The sequence below is a fragment of the Canis lupus genome, chromosome 15 (assembly GCF_003254725.2).
Source record: "Canis lupus dingo isolate Sandy chromosome 15, ASM325472v2, whole genome shotgun sequence".
In the NCBI taxonomy this organism is placed as follows: Eukaryota; Metazoa; Chordata; class Mammalia; order Carnivora; family Canidae; genus Canis; species Canis lupus.
The window spans coordinates 59535489-59549121 of record NC_064257.1 but is presented as its reverse complement, the minus strand read 5'-3'; positions in this window follow the sequence as shown (position 1 = coordinate 59549121).

Sequence of the window (13633 nt, the reverse complement as noted above, 5' to 3'; positions counted from 1 at the left end):
AAATAAATAAAATCTTAAAAAAAAATTAAAATAAAATATTTTATTTTATTTATTTATTTTTTTAAATAAAATATTTTAGAGAGCAAAGCAAGCATGGTGGGGGTGGGCAGATGGAGATGGAGAGAAAATCTCAAGCAGACTCCACTGAGTGCGGAGCTCAAGGCAGGGCTGGATCTGGCGACTCTCAGACCATGACCTGAGCCAATACCAAGACTCTGTTGTTTAACCAGCTGAACCATGCAGGCGCGCCTATATAATGCATCATTTTTATATGTTCTTTTTGGACAATAATGTTAGTGTTTGCCTTCAAGTGTATAAAATTTACATCTCAAATCTTAACTAGTTCCAGAGCTTTCTACTAGTACCTTATACGGTGTCCCATCACTGAGATTTTTTGTTGTTGCAGAAAAAGGCAATCCTGCCTCCCCTCTGGGTGACACAAGTCAGGGAGGTCAACCACTGGAAGAGCAATAATTCCTTATTTGTATAGTTCTCACCCATTCCCCGTCTCTTTCGCTAGGGTACCTGAAGTGGCTTGAGAAAATTTTTTGCTTAGGCTGCTACCTTCACATGTTCAGGGTATTCAGAATTTTTGAAAATAGTCATGTACTCCTATAATTAAGTGTTAGGGAAAATAAATCAGTCTATTGTTAAGTAGTAGATCCTTTTAAGAAAAATTTACAAATTTAAATTATTTTTATAGAATGTATGTTCACATTGTATATTCATAAAATCTTTGTTCTGGCGTTGCATATTTGGAACCAATGATAATTTGGTACCAGTATAACTAAAAAGAAGATATTTTTAATAGAATGCAAGCTGGAAAAAAATTATGAGAATTCATTGCCAGGTAATGTTGCAGCCACACTATTTATGATTTAATACCTTTTATACTATTTATAATTTAATGCATTTAGAGTAAAAAAAAAAAAACCTGCACATTTGTATCTTTCTCTGCAGATAAATTGCCAGAATTCCAAAAGCCTTTCTCTACTTCTCACTCTGAGACCCAGTCTGATCCTAGATTTATGTGGCAATTATGTTCCAGAAAACCAAGGAAACAATTACTGTAGTGTGCCTGAAATTAAACTTGAGAAATATCTTCTTAATATCTTCTATCAGACCAAAGTACTTGTTTTGAGCTGCTTGCAGCAATGAAACTGCATCTCATTTTTGACTGTGTGGGCTTTGTACCTAAGTTGTTATTTTTGGTGTATTAGACATGTACAGTTACTTAGTGCCCTGGAAACAAGGGACGGATTTGTACATCAAACTAAAATAATGAAAATAACCAGTGAAGAAATTCTTCTGCACATTCAATAAAAACATATATGTACTTACATGTATATATGTACATATACACGTGTGTATACACACACACATTTGAAGGCTAGCACAAAAAGCCTGATTATTATGCATATTTTAATACCTTTTGTTTCTACTTATAAGGTTGATAAAATGGGAATAAATATTCCGTTGGGTTTTTTTGGTAGTTGCATTACACCATCCCCAAACAGAACAAACTAACCTTACATGGTAAAAGCTTTTTATTTATATTGAGGATATATGGGCTAAACATTGTTTCCAATAAGAGATATGACCCAAATAGTGATGAAATACAGCAAATACAAATGAATGGAATCTATTAGGATAGAATCCCTGTTAAAATGTGATAAATAGATGATGGTGGTCTGTGGTGTTTGGATGATAAAGATGGACTTCCCAAATGTTCTCAGTATCAGTAGCTACTACACTGCAGAACCTGTTATTGCAGCTTTTTATTTATTTATTTATTTTTTAATTTTATTTATTTATGATAGGCACACAGTGAGAGAGACAAGCAGAGACATAGGCAGAGGGAGAAGCAGGCTTCATGCACCGGGAGCCTGACGTGGGATTCGATCCTGGGTCTCCAGGATCGCGCCCTGGGCCAAAGGCAGGCGCTAAACCGCTGCGCCACCCAGGGATCCCTATTGCAGCTTTTTAAACTATTTATTGTGTGCTCCCATGACATACAGGAGTGCTGGGAAAACATTTGCTCTCTCCCCCATCTCATCACTCTTGCAAATGTCTGTTTGTCTAGGCGTCATGCAGTGTTTCATCTTAAGCAGGATTTGAGACTGTCAGGCTCGTTTATGTAAGCTGTGTTAGTAGCTGATTCATTCAAAGCAAATAATTAATTTTCTTTGGTGTTAGTTTGGTTTCTGACCAAGTATAATTGCTAGTATATTTGTTGGCAACAACATACGCTCAAATGAATTGTTTGGCAAGATTATGAGTAGAAAGATATTTAAGGGCAGAAGAGAAACGAGGCTTTAACTTTATTAACACATTCAAATACAGTTAGTTTGAACCATATGAAATTCCCTACATAGTAGACATTTCAAATGGTTCAATGTCATATATGGACTATAAAATATATAATTTCTCATATTTATTTTTCTTCATAGAACATTTCTCTATGTCTTTACTTTCCAGAACACATTTTGGGAAATACTTGTCATGGATGACAACTGGCAGAAATCAAGGTGGTGCACATTTCTCAGAGATAGCTCTGGTCTTGCTAAGAAGACAATCTATGAGAAGGTCATGGGGCCCAGAAGAACTGTTAAAATATTTTATATTAGATTAGGAAAATACTGTTCTTTAGTATAGACTTCATGGTTCTTAACCTGGAGTTTGTCCCCCGGTCTTCTAGAATCCACTAAAAACCTGTGAGATGTACGTTTTTCTAGGAGAGAGGATCCTTGACTTTCATCTTGTTTTTAAAGTAGTATCTGAAGAGAAAGAGAATGGAGAGTCTTTCAAAAGGTTTTCTCCTTTTGGAGCAGCATAAATGTTTCTCAGATTCGATGACACACACGTGTCATTTAATTAATGAGTGTTGTGGATCCCCAAGAACATATCCAAGGACCACAGTTTAGGAAACATTGAGTTATGAAACTAAATCTCATGCTATGCAAATCTCCTTTCAGTTTCTTATAGAATTTTTATACCTGCAAGAATATGTCTGTGGATCTCAACTTAATTCTCTTAGGTGATGTTGGGTTTCAAATGGCTGTATAGGAAAAACTTCGAAATGATCATAGCCAGAAATAGAGGAAACATTTAACAGTCTTAGATGTCTGGAAAATGTCTAGCTTCTATGTCTCTGCGCAATGGGGGGATTTCTTTATAATTTAGACTAGACAGGAAACCACTCTGACACTACTAGAAGGGGGTAGTATCTTCAGTTGGACGAATTTAGTAGTGTCTCCATTTTACAGGGCTCGTTCTAGCCATATTGTGATCAGAGGTGAAATTTGACCAAATTGACAAAGTCTAAGGACACTTCTACAAATACTGTAAATGTCCATACATAAGAACGACTGAAAAGGGAAGGACCCAAATGGAACACAAAAAATGGTCCAGAAAAATTTCTGGAGAGAGAAATGGAGACTAAGCCAAGATGAGGCCATCCAGGCATAATCAATTTCGACATCTCTCCATTTCCTCCGGACAGAGGATGTGGAAGATGAACTATCTCTTATAGTTGTATCATTTATGTTTGTAAAAAAAAAAAAAAAAAAAATTATGTTTGTTACAGAAAAGGAAAATGTATAGATTGCTCATTGAAATGCAAGTTCGGTCATGCTAGTTGATAGACTTTTTTAGTTTTCGTAAATTTTTAGTCAAAATAGTACATCGAGATACTTTTACATATAACTCTCTGACCTAAGTGGGCATTTAGAGACGGTTCCCATTGTGGTCAAGCAGCATTATCCCTTTCAAAATGTTCATCTAAAAAGTTTCATTTTTGTGAACGCAACATGAAATATAGGCTTATTTCTCATAGAGTGTTTACATCGTCATAATATGCATGACCTTTTATTATAACTGATTGTACTGATCTCCCATATGGAGGGTAATTTCCTTGAGGACCAGCGCGATGTGATCACATCCGTCTGTACTCTGAACACGCAAAAGGTATTCAAGAGACAGGAATTGCAGCCTTGTTGCCAGATGCTTCTTGTTGATTCATAACCTGTGGGATTCTTCTTTGTGTTTCTAGAATACAGTGGTTTATGTGTGTTCATTCCAGTTGAATGCCACAGCATTAGTGATGATTCTTTTCATTTAATAACTTGAAAGTATTTCTTAGGATATCGAAAATCTATTTTGGCAAAGATTTTCACATCGGATGGGCCTCAAAAATGGCTCAGAAAGGTCAGTAGAAAATGGATTTACTTGTTTTCGGAACTGGTTCTTATAATACCCTATCAACACTAATATGGAAATTGGAGCATTTTGACAAGCAAAATTAATGATCTTTTTTCTCGAGATACTAATGCTTAAAATTCATTCTTTAGATGATATCAAAATATGGCTCAAATTCTTTATTAAGAATGATAAGTTTGGGCAGCCCCGGTGGCTCAGTGGTTTAGCGCCGCCTGCAGCCCAGGGCGTGATCCTGGAGACCTGGGATTAGGTCCCATGTCAGGCTCCCTGCCTGGAGCCTGCTTCTCCCTCTGCCTCTGTCTCTGTGTGTGTGTGTGTGTCTCATGAATAAATAAATACAATTTTTTAAAAAATGATAAGTTTACTGTAGGGTTTTTGGGCTGATCTCTATTTTGGTCATCCAAGAAGGTTGTATACACATGCTGCTCTATCCAGGAAGATACCTTTCAGAGAGCTAACCTTATAGATAGGAAAGAATAATGAATGATATGCGTATGCATATATAATAAAGTTTCCAGAGAATTTAAAAATAAAGATTGAGAAGGCTAGTATTCTGGCAGTGATTTGCTTTCCCTTCCAAGTTTACTTTGTAAAATGGCTTCAGGATGAGAAAGCCACTTGAGATCATGCACTAGGTTCATTTGTAAATATGAAAGAAATCTGTGACTCTCTTGTAACAACTGATAGGGAAGTACATATAATTTGCCGTTAATATTTCTTTGGGTTAACCACCCAAGTGAAATTGGGGTTACAGAGCTATTGAGCTTTCAACTGCTCATTTATTTAATAGACATTTGTTTGGTGCTTACTATTGATCGTCCATTTGATGCTGGGTCACAACCCTTAGAGTGCAATTGTAGGAAATACACAAAGAAGGGTGCCAGGTGCTATCACACAAGTATATGTTTGTACAGAGTATGGTGGGAACATAGAGGTGAGAGAGGTCAATTGCACCTTGGGTAGGAAGGGGAAAGGGAGAAAATAGGAAACAATTTACAGAGGACATGATTCTGGAGCTGATTCTTACAATATAAGGGATAAACCTGAGAAAAACTATGGAACTGTGAAACAGGTCAACATGTTTAGCATCCAGGCAGGCAGATAGGTATGATGGATGCAGAGGAATGGCTGGAATGGAGGAAACGAATCCCAGAAGCTGGGAAAGAACTAAAGGCCAGATGACTGAGAGCTTTGGGGGCCTTAACCCGTAAGGGAGAGCCCTCACCCCATAGTTTCACCCTGGGTTAGTAACACTTTTTTTTTGTTCCCCCATAACTTGGAAATACCACTAACTGGGAGAACAAGTTGCAGGGATAAAATGGAAGGAGGCAGATCGGGAAATTATTGATGAAAGCAGTGTGGGAGAGTGATGATGAAGACTTGCTAGTGGTTGAAATAGGGATGTGATTTTGGATGATAGAAATATCAGTAATGTGAATCGATAGGACTTGGAATGGGGTTGAGAAGGGAAGTCCTCTGTAACAACTCTCAGGCTCCGGTTGGAGTGACTATGGTCAGTCTTTGAGAAAAGGGATATATTTTGCATGGTTTATATCTATTAATCTTTTTGTGAGATAGGAAATACTATTATAATTTTGTAAAGAAGGAAAAGGAGGCCTTGTAGAAAGCAAGGACTTTATCCAGTTTCTTACAGGTAGAAATAATGAAACCATATTGAACACACTGTCTGATGCTGGGATCTGAGCTTGTAACCACCATTCAAGGCTGCCTCATAAGGTAATGATAAACTGCAAGATTTTCAAAAGTTAAAATTAGAGGAACAGAAAAAAGAATGGTTACAACAAAACCAAGAAGATAAGACTATTAAATTTATGTTTAAGGGGACATTAGTGCTGAGAAATTCTGCTAGAAAATTATCAGTATATATATATATACCCTTGATATAAGGTCAGACAGATGCACACACCTATGCACACAAAGTTGAACAAAAATAACTCGGGATTGATTCAATGATACAATTTTCTGTTCACCCACTTATAATTTTACTCCTCTCAAGATTCCATAACAAGAATATTATAGCATTTTTATAATTAAGTACGATATTTCCAAGAATTTCATTCATGTATACACGGTGGGCTGAAACTTCATAACATTCCTGTACCTATTAAAGTAATTAGTTGGAAATGTAAATTGCTTTTTAAATTAGTTGTAAATCAGTTGTTTTAAAAATTGATGTAATTAGTAGAAATATAGATTATTTTTAAAATTGGTATACGTTTTTCAGTTTACTAAGATCTGACTGTAAATGTCAATCAAAAACTGATGAGACCTGTTGCTGTATTATGTCAGTTTTAGGAATTTATTTTGAATATTTTTAGCAACAACTTAGACTCCTAAGATCTGTTGAATTCAGTGCATCCCTTGCACTTTCATTTTATTTGTTTACTATAGAAGCAATTTTGTGATTAGAGGCAATTTGGTATCATAATGATGATTTTAATTTACATGATAATTTGACAGACGTTTATATGTAGTTTTTTGGTTTACCTTAAAAATTATGCATAGAAATCAATCTCTATAAAGTTGGTAGAGAAAAGTTACATAAAATAGCTAACTGCAAAATTTTATCATACACATAAAAAATACACAACTTTCAATATTTTAAATAAGAAAATATCTTATTAGTAACATTCTTTGGTCAGTGCTTATATTGATGAGAGTTTGACACATTTTTTCTTATTCGTAGATTTTATTTATTTATTTATTTACTTACTTATTTTTAAAGATTTATTTTTTTATTCATGAGAGACAGAGAGAAAGAGGCAGAGACACAGGCAGAGGGAGAAGCAGGCTCCTCGCAGGGAACCTGATGCAGGACTCCAGGCGCTCAACCGCTGAGCCACCCAGGCGTCCCAAGTCTTTTAAATCAAAGTATAATTTATAGGATGTGGTCAGTCAATTCACAAAGAAATATATACAAAAATAAAAATTTGGAAAGAAAATACTCAGCCATTAAATAAACTTAAAAAAATCCAAATAAAATTAAGTAGATTCCTATTTATAGTATATCAAACTGGCAAAAAGTAGATAAAAAGAAACACGGTTTCTAAGTGTGGCTGAGGCTACAATTAATTATGCATTGTTCTATATACCAATAGTATTAAGCTTTATGAAAGGTAATTTAGTAAAATGTACAGTCTTTCACTAGCCCTTGGTCCTCATGATTCTGCTTTTTGAAATATATTATGTTATTATGAAGAAGTCTCCTTGAACATTATATTTACGTAGTTAAAATAACCATAATACTAATATTAGATAAACAAAAGGATATTGTGAATAACTTTATACTAATATACTTAGGTATATTTAAGTATCTATGAAATAGATACTTTTCTAGAAAAATAAACTTTTAAAAATGAACACAAAAAATATTAAGAATAATCCTTTGGTTATTAAGTAATATCAGTATGGAAAAAAAATCTTTCTACACAAAATACTCTGGGCTCTGATAGCCTTACTAGTGAATCCTATTAAATATTATAGGAAAAAAATATGCAATCTTACACAGATTTTACCAGAAAATAGAAGGAACAATGTGAGAATTTCTGCTTTTATGGGACCGACATAGAATCAATGCCAAAATCTCACAAGGACATTACAAAAAAGGGAAAATTGTAAGTGAATCTCATTTATAAGTATAGATATAAAAATACTACTACTCCTCACAAAGTATATTGGCAACATGAATTCAGCAAATAAAAAGAAAAGGACACAACACTACCAAGCCGGGTTCCTTCCCGTGAATGTGAAGTTGGTTTTATATGTGAAAATCAATCAATATTGCTCATCACATAAACAGATTATTCCGAACTTGCCAACTTAGTACTATCACTCCTATTTAAGTCTAGGAAATACATTTTCCAGGATCTCCCTCCTGCAAGGTTCTGGATTAGAAGTGATCAAGGGGACATTTTTGCAAGACTAGATGAGGGGAAGTGAAGGAGAGGTAGATTCGAGTTACCCCTGGGCTCAGACATGGTTGACATAGAGGTGGGTCCCAGCTCCTAGCTCTGTCCAGCTCCTGGCCCTGCTGACCACCAAGTGCTTTCCTGCGGTTTCCTCAGAAGTGGTAGCTCCCCACAAACCCCCAGATACCCCCGTTGTGGTTCCACTTCTGTGCTGGACGTACACAACTGGAGTTTTCCTGCATGCTCCTACCTGTCCCCCACCACTGTCCTGTTAGCGACCTGCTATTATTTCTCAACTCTCTTCTCCCTTTCTTCCCTTTTCCAGAGTCCTCCACATTTGTGTATCTTTTAATTTCTATAGTAAACTTCCGATGCTCATAATACTTTTAATGATTCTATTTTCCGATTGAACCTTGAATGGAATTGAATTTGAATAGAAGCAATAGGATTTTACGGTTAAGAATCTGGTGGTGTTCTTCTGACTAGATTTAAAGATAGCATTGACCCCATTGTCATAGTCAATAAAACAGGAGTAGCCCTCGGCCTGCAGAACTAAATAGTTAGCTAGTTGTTTAGAGAAGACAACATTTTAAGTGATCAAGTAGTTGCTGCCATAAAACACTGTCCTGGGAATGAAGAATAAAGACTTTGCCTTGAGTTGATTGCTTCTAAGTGTCCCTGAGGGTATGGAGAGAGGAAGAGTTAAGCTCTGGACTTTAAATTCTAATCTCACAGGGAGTCACAGGCATCTGCCTTGGGCTCAGGTCATGATCCCAGGGTCCTAGGATCAAGCCCTGCATCAGGTGCCCTGCTCAGTGGAGGAGTCGGCTTCTCCCTCTCCTCTAACCCTACCCCTGCTCAGGCTCTCCCCCCCACCCCCATAAATAAATGAAATCTTAAAAAAAATAAATAAATAAAGTATAGTTTCCAAATCTGGGTATATATTCAGAAAATTTCTATGTTGCTTAAAATAAAAACAAAACTCCATAAAACTATCTTCTATAGCCGCAGGCCTAAAATTTCCGAAAACCAAACCCAGGCCTGATCCTGTGGTTGGCTGAATTTACAAACGCAGCAGCATGAGTGAATCTCAGAAACACAGTAGGAGGCAAAAATATCAGACATAAGAGGTATATATTGTTTGATTCCATTTATGAGACAATAAAAAAAAAAGTAAAAACTAGCTAACCTAATCTTTAGTTTCTAGAGACACAAAGTTTGATAGCACAACCATTAAAAGAAAAAGCAAGAAAGCAATACCATAAATTTCAGAAGACTAAGTACCACTAACAATGCGGAAGGGGATAATAATTGGGAGAGGGCAAAAGTGGGCCTGTCCCGGGACCGGTCATGCTGTTTCCTGACCTAGTTAGGGTTATGTGGGTGATCACCTTGTGATGATTTAATGAGCTGTCCATTTACATGCTATGCAATTTCCTATGTATGTATTACTTTTCAAAATAAAAAGGATTAAAATAACCCTGAAATGGCTTCTCATCTCCCAAGAAGACTGGGTCCTTAAATGGCCTGCGAGTCCCTCAACGATCTGCCCTCCCCCATTAACTGTTTGACTTCTCAGTTCCTCCTCCCTCTCTCACTCTTTTCTACATATAGACTTGAACGTGATTAGAGAAGACTTAACTGCCGTGCTGTCTGATGTAGCTTGAAATTCTTGAAGTCCTAATGTAAAATGGACATTAAAGCTGCCTGGAAATGCGCTGTATTTCCCTAGTCCCTTCCCTGGTCTCTCACCTGGGTGACAGTGTCCTACCTCTTCTCTATCTTCAAGCCCTCCGTTTCCCCCACCCCCAATTTCACTGTCCTTCCTCACTCCCAAGGATCCATTTCCTTACCTCTTCATTCTGCAAAAATGCAATGGACATAGAGACTTCTTTCCACACCCCCCTTCAACGAGAGAGCCATTAGCACAGCCGCTGGGAGAACTATGAGCACCGATGCCCCTGCAAGCAGCTGCTGTAGGATCCACCTCACCTAAGAAGATCCCAAGAGTGCACACCTCCAGAGGAAGCCCAGGTCCAATGTCTGCATGGGGCCAATGGAATGGGGGTGGCATACAGGCCCTGAGGACAAGTTCAGAGCTCTCTCTGGAGGAGGTTAAGGCTTTGTTCGGCGTGCATTGTTCTTCGAATTTTTCTTCCACCCAATCTTGTTTCTTCCCTCTCCCTTGCATAGGTCTTGATCCCTAATATATATTCAGTATTCCAGACTTCATGTCAGGTTTGCCACCAGAGAACCCAACCTGGGACACCTCACGAAGCAACGCATCGCCGTGACCATCTCAGACTCCCATTACCATGTTCACGAACCAACAGGCATCTGTTCCAGTCCTCTGTGACTGTCTTCTTTAGAGAGTGCTTGTATTTAAAGGCTCTCACGTCATTTGCGCACTGTATTGATTACTAAAGACATCTCTCTAACAGTTTTCCCTACCCCCCTCCTACATCACCAATCTTTCCTCACTAGAAATAACATAATATCACATATAATATATAAGAATATATAATAATAATAACATCTACTGGAATAACAATAGATTATTTCTATTATTTTTTCCATCCTAGAATTTAAAAGAAATCATTCTTTTTTGGTTCATTTCACTAGCTATTGCCCTATTCCACTGCTCTTTTGCAAAAAAAAAAAAAAAAAAAAAAAAAATCAATCTGCTTAAAATGATCTATAATTCCTGTCTCCAATTCTTCTGTTTTCTCTGTAGTGTATTCTAATTAGGTTTTTGCCCACCGTTGATCAGTGGAAACTGCTCCTGTCAAAGGCATCGAGGACCTCTACAAAGCAAACTATGATGGTCTAATCTCTGCCTTCATCACACTTGATTTCTTTTCATGGTTGATCATTTTCTACTCTTTGAAGCTTTTTCCACTTCTAGAATTTCAGACTCTCCTGTTAATTCTGCTCAGTGATCATGCTTTCTCAGATGGGCCCTCCATTGCACAATTCCAAGAGATGCTGGGTACCTAGACAGAAATACATATGGTCTCTCCTGGAGTTATGCAGTGAGGTGGCTCATCTTTTTTTCTGGTTTGTTCCCTTGCTCTGACTTTAAATGTACAGGTGCCACAGGGCTCTGTGCATTTCTGTTTGCTGAGTACTACTCATCGCATGTCCAGACTTTACTCAGACTCACATCCACAGACTGACTACCTGTCATCTTTACTTAAATGACTAATATCTAAACATGTCTGAAATGGAGTTCTAAACTTTCACCCCAGCTCGCTGCACTTGGAGTGTCTGCTATTTCAGTTGATGACGACTCCTTCCTTCTAGTTACTCAAGCCTCAGACACCTCGTTCAAAACAAAACAAATAGGAAAACAATAAAGATCGCACGTTGCTTTTACCTTGTGCTCGGAAATGAGGGAATAGTAGTGGTCAAAGTAGAGAATTAACCTACTTTCAATTTCCTAGGAGTTTGAATTTAAATCTTTTAAATGGGTTGACAATGACCAAAGAAATGTTCCCTCTGCTTCCTCCTTTTCTGCTGGTCCTCATTCCTCCTCCCTTGATTCTGATATGTCAATTTGTTTAACATCAGATCAATCTGTCAGCTTTATATCTACAATATATTCAACACTTGTCACTTTGTGAAAAACAACAAAGGGCACACACGTGATAACGAGAGTCACATCTGGCTACTGCATCGCTAAGATCCACTTAGACAAGGAATTTCATAAGGAGCCTTTGGAAAGTAATTTCTGGGGTTTAACTCAGAAGATGTGAAAATTACGCAATTTCTAGTTATCGCAGAAAGGAGAAACAAACTCGGGCAGCTCCGTAGCTCCTTTGGGTAGAAAAACCAAAAGCAAAACTAAAAGTCACATTGAAATCTATAGAAATGCACCGAAACGCATATGAATCGCTTTTGCTTGACCTTCGATTTGCAGAACAGTGAGAAGATGAGTCCATTTACCATGCAAATTACTTTTGAAGTCAAGATGGTGGTGGGATTTGCAAACGAATCTTCCAGCCTGGTCAGACATTCTCTCCTATAGAATAGTTTCCATGGAAACCCTGTCTGCAGCCCACAGATTTCATGTGCTGTACGTTCTGGCTCAATAAATAATGAAAAGCTGTCCTCTTTCTTATTTAACGATCCGCAGATCTGCATACTCGATAGGCAGGGGGCCACCTCACCTGTCATTTGCAGGGAAGGAAGGCAAAATGATGACAGGACAAAGACTCCATCTCTGCATTTTCAAAGCACAGTTTGGGTTAAGAGATTATATTTTCATTTCACCTCCGATCAGAAGATCAGACCTGTATCACTGGCCATTCCCACCTCACCTGATCCTATCGACGAGGCGCTCTCAGGCTCGCTGAGGATGGCAGTCACCTGGAAACGTGTACAGGACCATAAGGTGTCTTGACAAACCTTTATCTGAGTGGACCGATGTTGGTTTTTAGCTCCCCACTGAAGAACACACCTCCTCCCAGGGGCGGATGTACAGAGCAAGTTGGGACCTGCTTTTCCGTCTCGTTGAAGTCGGTTATGTTGTCATCATCCCCTGGTACCATCTGTGTTCTTTCTATACATCCCCAAATGTTACTTTCTTAATGCACTCATTCATAGAAAACTATTTTAAACAAATAATAGCCTCATCATAAGAGGGTTGTTTTTTCTCCCTAGACAAACTGAAATGTGTTAGACGCTAGAAGATAAAGGAGCTTTAAAAAGTTCAGAGTCAGTACTTACAGCTTGTTTTTCTCTCTTCCCAAAATGAATAATAATTGTAGGCCGGTGTTGCAGTATCATCTAGCCAAGTGGTATTAGCTTTTTAGCTATGAAATAATCTTAAGCACTTCATTTTGAGGTAACTTATGGTATAAATTATGCATTTTATATTGATAGGGAAAATAAAGGTGGGAGGTAGTGGGGGGAAACAGAAGAATTCCTGAATTGTATATGAAAGGAGTAATTTCTGTAGTTAGATGCTCTCGGCCCTTGTGAGATTAAGTTTCTAGTTGGATAAAAAGAAGGAAAGGGAAGCATTAAACCCTATATGACTGGAATTGTTGTTGCAAAGCTCATTTCTTCTCCAAACAGAAATGTCCTGGATATGGTAAGTTCAGATGGAGAATTATTATTATTTTCAACTTATGGCAAAGACTTGGGGAGAGAAAAGAAAGAGCTATACCTTCCTGAGCATAATTTTGTTAAGGAACTATAACTCAAGGGAAAAGACATGATTAGGCCCTTTTCTAGTGAGGATCTAACCTGATAAGGGAGGAGCTCCACAGATGGGCAAGAATGGTCACCCAGCACCAGCTTTCTTCTGGCATATGGTGTCAGGTGTGTGATGCCCACGGTGAATATCGAATGAGCGAATGAATGAAAGAGAAAATAAATCAAAGAACATACATTTTTGGGACATCTGAGTGGCTCAGTGGTTGAGCATCTGCCTTAGGTTCAGATTGTGACCCCAGGGTCCTGGGATCCGGTCCCGCATCAGG